The 7,466-nt window shown below is 50.3% G+C and overlaps 1 protein-coding gene across 6 annotated transcripts in view; it reads right to left on the reverse strand.

The window, feature by feature from the left end:
- FGFR1 (fibroblast growth factor receptor 1) overlaps nt 1-6,119 on the reverse strand; it is a 153,072-nt gene extending 146,953 nt beyond the window's left edge. For 2 of the 6 annotated variants that reach the window (XM_086943652.1, XM_086943651.1), the window contains exon 1: nt 5,616-6,029. The gene's annotated coding sequence lies outside the window, so the exon portion shown is untranslated. Of the gene's footprint in view, nt 1-5,615 lie in introns of all 6 variants that reach the window. The other 4 variants (XM_086943654.1, XM_086943653.1, XM_086943650.1 and 1 more) reach the window with 3 other exon arrangements.
- Nucleotides 6,120-7,466: the final 1,347 nt, after the last annotated feature.

The following is a 7,466-nucleotide window of genomic DNA, read 5'->3' on the forward strand; positions in this document are numbered from 1 at the left end:
CAGCTAGGGGGCAAATAATGCCAGTATTTCAGGATGATCATTGACTGTCTAACGTTTCATTCAGATCCATTTTAAACAAACTTCGCTTGTGTTAGTATCTTGAATAACTGGCATGGATCTGGTTCCTGTTTGACCCAAGTTAAATGCTTCTTGGCTAAACAGGCGGCAACCCGAGCCAGTCCACGAAAATGGCCAACAGGAATTGGGCAGAGGTATCAGGGGACCGGAAGTTCTCCGGCTCTCCCTAGGGGCCATTTTGTCGTGCGAGAGGTTTAGGAGTGGCACATAGCCAGCCTTCCTTTCCATGGATTGGCATTACACTAGCAAATACAGACCGGTGGAAAGGGAAAAGTGTGCCGGGAGCAGCCTCCAGTGGAAATTGTGGAGTTAAAGAAAGAAGAAAAAAAACAGTAAATAAAAAGCAAATGATCTTGGACTCAGTAAATATTGGTCAAGAAGTGTCCAAATCAAGAGAAGATGGCAAGTGAACAGACCTGCCAAACCGGATGTCTACCCATGAAACCTACTCAGTTGAAAAGCTGTGGGTTGAAATGTAGGACCGATAGAGGCGCCCAGGACGAAGCACATGAGAGCAGAAAACCGAACAACACTTTTTAGTTAATTTTTATGGCGTTTTCTTCTCCGCTGCGCCAAAGGACTGAGCCCAGAACGTCACAGGAAGCAATATTTGTAGGTGAAACCCCGATGTTGTACAAGACAGGTCCTATGCTGTGCTCTGCCCAGTGGCAGACTATGTCCAATCACGTCAGAGCAGCTAATTACACGCGCAAACTGAGCCACAGCAAAAGGGGCTAAAGTAGGGCTTCCAAAGCAGTGTGTGCTATCCAGCCAGGCCTGCCGCGCGCAAACAGAGCGCTTGTGCTACGTGCTTCCGTAGTTTGCGCAAGGCTTCCACCAGCCTGCACTCTCTAGTAACCACACCAGAGCATGCAGAGACATCTGCATTAACCCTTTCAGACGTGACTTAACCGCACCGCACAACACATGATTCAAGGGTTCATCGTGTTTGGAGCCTTAAAAAGTTTAAAAACACATGACTCCTCTTGATAATTAAAACTCTGGTGTGCCACAATTGTTCTCAAGCATTAGCGAGTTAGCTGATAAGCAGATAGGGCGGTGCAGGTGGCGAAACATGTTTAGTCGGCCGACAGGATAAACGCAAAGCTCGTTCGTCGTTGGTTGCCATGAAGTCCACGTAGATGCCTTTTTCATTAGGCGACATCTTTTAAATAAGTAAAGTTTCATTTAATCAAATCCAGGACCACGTGACCAATAGAGGTGTTCCGAGTTAACACGAGTGCACCCTGGCTGGACCATCCTTGTTTTACAAAGCAGCGGACACCCAAAGGACATGATGGTACAGTCCACACACTGGATGCTCAAACAGCAGGATAGGAATCCAAGCCTCCCACACCTGCTGCCAAGTTTCCAAGGTCCAAGCTCCACTAACTGTTCCAGTCCAGTTTTTTTTCTTTCATTTGCATTCTGGGACATGTGGTATTTACCTCATTATAATTTATAAACAAGGGAAATTCCCTCAATGTACCGAAAGAATAACCTGGGTGGGAGCAGCTGGTCTTTCATGGACCTGGAAATGTGACAGCCACGAGTCAGATGTTAACCACACTGAGGACCAGCCGCTGGCCAGGACAGACTAAACACACCAGTTCCACGGATGCCAGACAGGTCGTTGGATGCTGAGAACAGAGCCTGGCCCCACTTCCGGTGCACTCTAGAGGGACACTCACCCAGCACGTGTGCGCAGTGACGCACTCCTGATGCGTGCGGCTCTCGCGGGTCGTGCGCACGAGACCTGACTCAGGGCTGAGGCTCCAGCGGGGAAGCCACCTCTCATTGGCCCGGTTGTGGCAGCAGGACTTGGGACGTGCTGCCCTTCCCTGAACCCGGGCAGAACAGCAAAAGGAGGCTAATGGGAGGGAGGGGGGGGCAAGCACCTCGCCAGTGAAGCTGGTAGACTGGATGGCATTCTTAGTCACGATGGATAGATAGATACAACAAGCTTGTTAAAAAAAAAATCACCCACTAGGGCGTCCCGTCCTACCCGCTCACCCCATATTGGCCTATTTGAGCGGCCTTGAAGCAGACCTGGCGGAACAGAGGAACCCTGATACAGTTAACAACTTATTGGCACGCGGGTGCCACAGTGGAACAAACACCACCACATGCCCTGCAAGCACCAAGGCATCAGCGCATTTATCACTCTGGGGCTGTGTTGTTTTCTGGATAGGAGGTGCCTGGGGATAGGGAGTGCCGGCGCTGGAGCCTGGTGAAGAAGGCTTTGGTGCATTAGATAGAGTTAGGCGTGGTTGAGGCATGCAGGTGAGGGCGCCAGATGAGGGTTAAACCAGGATCGGACTGGGACATCAACATAAAAGTGGCCACATCAGGTTATTAGATAACTAAAAAAAAAAAGTCCTATGTTCCCAAATGGGGACTGTTTTGAACTTGTGAAGTGTTTTACACGGTATTGAAGACCGCATGGATTTGAGCTTTCTGTAGGTAATGTTCGCTTTAATATTAGAGGCCGGGTCTGGTGGCTTAGTGGACTAATGAGTCCACTGGAGGAGCCTGTGCTTGAGCTCAAAGTCACAGGATCAAATCCCAGTGGGTCCACTCAGCTGTTCATCCATCTCAGGTAGATAAAATGAGTACCATTGAGTTGGGTAACTATAAACATTTGTTATGCCAATATACCCTTCTGGATGAACATGCACTTTACAAATACACGTTATATTAAATCAAGACCGGCTCAGAAGACCATAAAACTGACCTGTCAGACCAGCCCATGGGCTCTGCCCGACTGCCCTATAGACAGGGCCACTGAAATTATGCGATGGTGCAACTGTGACCGATTTTTACATATTAATAGATTTGCCGCATCATATGCCTCATAATCTTGGGATTTTTACGCAAAAAAATATATGTTTCTAGCTCAAATGGTTCAAAAGTTACTAACCATGCAGTGACGAGTGTTCCAGTGCAGTGCAAAGCAGTCTGGTCACCTTTCTTTTGCTTAATGCTATTTTTGGGTATTAAACTGGTACTAATGAGGTGAAACCAAGGCCCAGACAGTTAACAAGTTTAAAAATGACAAAATAATGAAGTAATACAATTTACAAAATGTGCCACATTATGCCATATAATGTACTAAACCTCGCCACATAATTTGTGGCCTCTCTTGTTGCATAATTCCAGGGGCCCTGCCTGTAGGCCAGTCAACCCTCGCTAACATTAGTGCCAGATGTTGGCGTTTGTTCGTAGGTGTAGAAATGAAGGAGTCGACCCAGTTGCAGGTTCAGATGTGCATAAGACACACCCAGGTCCTGTGGCACAGGACTCTATACCTCACGAGCCCAAATACGCCGAAACTTGGCTGGGGCCGTCGGTGTTCCCATTCAGAGGGGGGCTGGCTTGGCAGATTTGACTGGACTGGACTTCTCTACTGGCGCCAAATCAAGTCTCTGTTGTGCCGCAGTGTGTGTGTGTGTGTGCGTGTGGGTGGGTGGGGGGGGGGGGGGGGGGGGGGGTAAACGGATGGCCTCAAATACGACCCAAGTCACTGGCAGTGTTTGAGACTGTTTACAGTCATTCTACCCATCACCGCTGCGTTTCCTCGTAGCCAGGATGAGGCCAGGTCAGAGCAGGAGACAGAAAGAGGAGTGCTTTACATGCAGCAGGTCTAGTTTACAGGACTGAAGAAATCAGCCAGGTATAGGTTACATTCGGGGGGGAAGGTAGAGCCAAACGTAGGTTGCATTAATGTGGGCCCAGGTTACATTCGTGGTGCAGGGGACACCCGCGTAAATCACACGGTGCCAGGTGCAGAGACAGACAGGTGTGGTTTACATTCTCGCAGGAGATGGCGCCAGTTGTAGCTTAAATACATTGAAAAAGACAATACATGCGTGGAGTACATGAAAGAACGGTATGATTTATAGAGTGATAGCGACTCTGCTCAAGTGTGCTTAGTGCCTGGGGCAAATTGCATTTGCACAGGAGTTGGGGAAGGAGAGGACCTCGAGTTATGTTATTTCAGTGCAAGAGAAGTGACCAGAAGAGAGGGGACCGGGAGTAATAGGACTTTAGGGCAGGAGTAGTAATGCGACTTTAGGACAATTTCTCCTCAGCGTAGGACCTCTTCCAACCCCTCTCAAAACACGTTGTCCCCTCTTCCCAATAGAGACTCCTTGCACCCGTCGTGCACACGCCACTCATGAGCACAAAAGCAACCCTTCCTGGCCCACCTCTGCTCACACACCGCCCCCTAACAGAACAGTCACAAACACACCATCACATTCCTGACTCCCTGCCTGCTGCCAACACCAGGCATGGAAAAAAACTTGAAACAAGTCGGGAGGGGTTGAGAGCTTACGGGAAGCCTTTATAGGACGGCAGGGAGGCTACATGAACACACACACACAAAGTTTATGTCATGACGCGCAACCCTTTTTCTCCCCGCAAAGACAAGTCGCCGCACACCCCTGCAGGCGCACCTGAAGCACCCCAAAGAAAACACTTCTCATCCCGGGGTCTCGGAATACTTTACCCCTTAACCCCCCCCTCATCAATCCCGGCGCTAATTGTTCGTTCCTGGGCCCCAGGACAGCCCACGCCCCCTGGCACATCAAGGCTCGCTGGCACCGCCTCCTCTCCCCCACCTATGGCAGGGGTAATCTCTGCTCCCCCGTTCGTGGTCCAGCAGGGCCGCCCTCCCCCTCCTTCCAAGCGGACTCCACTCCTTGGCCACCGAGCCGAAGCCGTCTCCAGACCCCGGGGCCGCCCCTCCCCCAGTGCTGATTATTTTCTTTGGCCCGAGGCTTGGCTTTTCCCCTCTGCCTGCTCCGGGCAAGCTTTTGTTTTCTTTAGCGCTAGTGAACAAGGAGCGGGCTTCGAGGCACCAGAAAGGGGAAGAGAACACCAGGTGCTGACGAACAACTACTCACTAGAGTTAGTTTCGCACCGATCAAACTAAACCTCGTTCCTCGCCCGTCCCAGTGACCACCGTGCAAATTCATACCCCCTCCCACCCCAACAAGCATTTCTATCGCATGCACGGGCATCAGGTCCCCAAAAGCCCTACTTTATATGTTTAAAAAACACACACACACAAAAAACACAGTTATCGGGACCCGCTCACTTCCACGGGCGTCGGTTACACTACACCTGAGGTACTTTTGATAGCTAAGCCCCTGACTCGGTGATCAACATACTGTTAGGCTGCAGTGCCACGAAGCGCGGCGTCAGGGATCATTCGAGTCACAAGCAGATCGAAAAAGCATAAACAACTCTGGGTGTTTGCATGTACATACCAGACACCCGTGAGGAGTGACTGCGATCCAGATCAACACCAGAAAAAATTGGGGGGGGGGAGTCGGATACGCGCCCCCTAAAACAAAGTCTCGTGCACGCACAGAAGGGCTTGTAGCCAAAAAGCGCACAAAGGTCTCGCACAACAAACTTCTGCACAGCTGGGGTCTGCGCTAAGGAGTGCGTTTAGGGGGCCTCACGGAACCAGAGTCCGGGTGGGGTGCACTATAGCAGAGTCCAAAATGTTTTCCAGATGCCGCACTCACCTTCAGCCCAGTCTCTCCTGCGCTCCCAGTAGATCCCAGATGAGAACGACACACCAGTCCCGGAGAAAGTCGTCAAACAGGAACCCACCAGCCAAATCACTCGTTGGGGATGCAAACCTGGGGAGTCCACCCCTGCGGAGGACGAAACCACTCAGTCCGGTTGCAGCGCAAGCAGACCCCGAGAGACCATCCAGAGTCGGGAGGAGTGTCCGATCCGAGCCCCTCAGCCAGCCAAGTCCGGGCGCCGGCTCCAGAGCCTCCCTGCGAGCCTGGCTCCTGCGGTTCCTTTTCCCTGTCGCTGAGCGCTCCTCCTGCAGCCCCTCCGCCGGTCCCGTGCCCCTGCAGGCTCCGATGCTCCTGGGCTCGCAGCTCGTTCAGCTCTGGTCTCTTTGTAGCTCCACCAAGCTCTGACTCAGTTCACTTCCCACGCTCCCACCTCTTACTTCCAGGCCCACACTCTCTCTCTCCGCCCTGCAGGTCTCCGCGCCCGCTGCGCCCACCCCCTTCAGCCGGCCGCCCCTCCCCCAAAGGCGCCGGCATGCTGGGGGTTGCAGTCCCCACGTCGCTGCAGGCGCAAAACCCTCCTTTATGGCTAGTAACTGATAAGGGACCCTAAAACTGACCGGTTCCTAAGGATAACACAGATCGGTCTAACACCGCGCGGAGTGCCAGACACGTGAAACTGACCTCAATATTATAAACCCACGTGCCTACAATTTACGTAAAAAATAAACGAACTGAAAACCTAGGAATTTATGTTTTCGAAAGAGCACCGTCGGTATTAAACGCCTTGAAAGTGAGCTGTTGATAAAACTATGTTTTTATGCGTTATCAGATTAATTTTGCATTAAATGCAAAGATGCCTCAGTGGGTTCAGCGTCTGCTGCTTAATTTTTGTGTACCAGCGGCTGGATGTAGGGGGTGACATTTTCAGCCATGGCTGCGCCAGCCAAATCTTTTCTTCTTCAAAGATCCATAAACATAACCCCCTTGGCTAGAAATAAAATGTGCGTCTTGCAAAAATAACCCGAGGCATTTAGCATCATGTACTTGTCTTTATAGTTATATATTCAATACAACACCTAAGATGTCACCAGCAACGCACACAGTTCACGGGAAGCAACATGTGCCACCCACCTCACCGGAACTGAACCATCAGAAACGACTTTATATTAATGGATATTGTTTGAAAATGGGGATCTGTGTATGACACCAACGTGCTAGGTTAAGAACTATGAAACTGATTACAAAAAACTCTGTAATACATGTTTGTAGTTAATCAGCTTTAGGGAAAAAACCGAAAATCGACCTGATTAACAAACTACTGACCTGCTTAGCATGAAACTGACCACCTTAGCATGCCAATGGCCCCACGTCTTTACAATAATCTTAACAGCTGCTTAGGCGGTGACAGTTTCCCATTAAACTCCCATGCCTAGGACAAAAACCGACCTGTGTTACACAGAGATTACTTTGCAAGAAAATTACCACTTTAGCATAATAAAGACTCGATTACCACAAAGGAAGACGCTTGCCTGGTGTCTCCATGTATCTGACTTGTTTAGATAAAAAGTCACTCGCTCGACCCCGCTGTGGAGATGAATGAGCGCTTCATCAGAGCAGGGACCCACTGGCATTATCCTTTGTGTTGGGTGGTGTTTGTAAAGTGCAGTGTCCGCCATTTGCACGGACTTTAGTCTCCAGGACCTGTGCAGTGCTGGAGTGCGTGCACACAAAAGTGGTGCCATGTTTTGCGAGTCTTAAGAACCTTAACACAGATGTTTTCTGTCCTCCCGTGCTCAAGTCAAGAAAATCGTGGTTCATGCCTTAGTTACTTCAAGGATCCGTTAC

Source organism: Lissotriton vulgaris, chromosome 11 (assembly GCF_964263255.1).
Source record: "Lissotriton vulgaris chromosome 11, aLisVul1.2, whole genome shotgun sequence".
NCBI classification, from domain to species: Eukaryota; Metazoa; Chordata; class Amphibia; order Caudata; family Salamandridae; genus Lissotriton; species Lissotriton vulgaris.